We start from the raw sequence: 2,595 nt of genomic DNA on the forward strand, positions 1-2,595 counted from the left end.
AATGAGAGTGTTTCAGGGAGTTTGATTTTTCACTACTGAGAGTTATTGTTGAAGTTGTGTGGACTTCAAGTGAGAATATTTCACTTGCAAATACATGAATTCAAATGTATTAGGTACTTATTACTGTGTCCCCTTTTCCTCAACCTCTTTTCTTTTTTTGAAAGGTGTCCAAACAACACAGAAGCACAACATAGAACACATATCTCTGAATTCCAACTCATTAGCCTCTCAGAGGATGCAGACCAGCAGCCCCTCCTCTTTGGACTATTCCTTTGCATGTAAGTGGTCACAGTGCTGGGGAACCTGCTCATCATCCTGGCGGTCAGCTCTGACCCCCTACCTCCACATCCCCATGTACTTCTTCCTCTCCAACCTGTCCTTGGCTGACATGGGCTTCATCTCCACCACGATCCCAAAGGTGCTCGTGAACATCCAGACTCACAGCAGAGCCATTTCCTATGTGGGTGCCAGACATAGATGTCTCTTTTTGTCATTTTTGGATGTATGGATGCTCTGCTTCTGACTGTGATTGCCTATGACCTGTATGTGGCCATCTGTCACCCTCTGCATTACTTAGTCCTCATGAACCCTCAACTCTGTGGCTTCTTAGTTCGTGTGTCTTTTTGGTTAGTCTTTTGGACTCCCAACTGCACAATTTGATCATCTTACAATTTACTAACTTCAAAGGTGTAGAAATTTCTAATTTCTTCTGTGACCCTTCTCAACTTCTTAACCTTGCCTGTCCTGACACCTTCTCTAATAACATCCTTAAGTATTTTCTTGGTGCCATATATGGCCTTTTCCCCATATCAGGGATCCTTTTCTCATACTATAAAATGATTTCCTCCATTCTGAAGATCCCATCCTCGGGGGGGGGGGGGGGTACAAAGCCTTCTGCACCTGTGGCTCTCACCTGGCAGTTGTTTGCTTGTTTTATGGGACAGGCTTTGGAGCATACCTTGGCTCAGCTGTGTCACATTCTCCCAGAAAAGTTGTGGTGGCTTCAGTGATGTACATTGAGGTCACCCCCATGTTGAATCCTTTCATCTACAGCCTGAGGAACAGGAACATTAAAAGTGCTCTGAGGAGGACTGTCTAAACCCAGGACATTTGGTGTCCAGCAGCAGGGTATTTTGGAAAATGTAGTGAAGTCAGACATCTAGTCCTTTCAATCTCATCTCCTTCAAAACATTAATGACTTTAATTTCTCATCACATTTCATATAAGAATGGTTGTAACCAGGATTGGGAAAGGAGGTCTGGGGAGTTTTCAAAATGGGAACAAAATATCACTTTGAGATGGTGAAAAATTTCTGGAGATGGATGATGATGATAGTTTGACAACAATGTGAATGTAATTAAGGCTGTTGTGCTGTGTACTTGAAAATGGTAAAAACTGTAATGGTTTTGAGATTTAAATTTACCACAGTTTATTTTTCTTGCCTAATTTCTCTAACAAATGTTTCAAGGATGGTATTGAATAGAGGTGATGGAAGTGTACATTTTTGCCTTGTTCTTGAATTTGTGAAGGAAGAATAAAGAAACATAAATCATGTGGAAGAAGTCTAATTGTCTATTTGCTGATGATATAATCCTATTCTTAGAAGATCCTAAAAACTGCACTAATGGTTTCTTTTTCTTTTTCTTTTCTTTTCTTTTTTTGGTTTGCTTTAGTATATTGAATATCTTTCTAAAATAAACTATGAGAAAGCCATTCTTATTCAATGGAAGAGATGCTGAAAGATTCAAGATTATCACCCATTATTAGCAATGTAAAATGGAGGGAAAGATCCATGAATTATGCCCATAGAATTCTGCCCCCATAGGAGAAGGGTGAAGCCGAAAGCCATCAATGGGAAAGATGAAGAAAGATGAGCTCTCAGAGCAGGGGTTTCTGGCTAAAAGCTGTTCCTTGCTCACTGTGTCAATTTTTTTTTCTCCCAGCCCCCTCAGGCTGATTCTTTAGGCTAAGATGGTGAAGATGGTGTTTGCTGTAGTAGAGAAAGAAAGTGGCGAGCTGAACCCAGGGGTAGTGCTAAATAGCTTCCCGAGTCACACTTGGCTCAGGCTTCTCTAGGGAAGATGGACAGAGGAGCTAGAAGTCCAGGTGGCAGGACATGCCTGGATAGCAAAGAGAGAGAGTCTGCAATGCCCATACAAGGGACAGCAGTCCAAACCCTATCTTGCATAAGCAGATGGAGTCTGATAAAGACTTGCCCTAAACTGTCTCCCTCTAGTGAGACTGGGCAAGGGTGGCAGGGTTGGGGTGGGGAGTGCCTTGAGAAAGCACCTGAGGAAAGTTTTCTTGAGCTTATAAACATATTGAGCAATTCTGTAGTATACAACATCAGCACACAAAAACCAGGTGCTTTCTTACATGTCAATAATGAATATGTTGAGAAAGAAATCAGGAAAACAGTTCCATTCACACTAGCCTCAAAAGATCTTCAGAATTAATTTAACCAAAGAGATGAAAGACCTCCTCAAAGAAAAGTATGGAAGGCTGGAAAAAGTAAGAGAGAAGACACCAGAAAATGGAAAGCCCTCCCATGTTCAGAGTTAGGAAAAATCAATATTGTTAAAATGGCCACGTTAC

General features: G+C 41.4%; 1 pseudogene; it reads left to right on the forward strand.

Annotated features, from left to right (window-relative positions):
* Positions 1–276: 276 nt before the first annotated feature.
* LOC143642137 (olfactory receptor 7E24-like) lies at positions 277–1,099 on the forward strand (annotated as a pseudogene).
* Positions 1,100–2,595: the final 1,496 nt, after the last annotated feature.

The sequence above is a fragment of the Callospermophilus lateralis genome, chromosome 1 (assembly GCF_048772815.1).
Source record: "Callospermophilus lateralis isolate mCalLat2 chromosome 1, mCalLat2.hap1, whole genome shotgun sequence".
Taxonomy (NCBI): Eukaryota; Metazoa; Chordata; class Mammalia; order Rodentia; family Sciuridae; genus Callospermophilus; species Callospermophilus lateralis.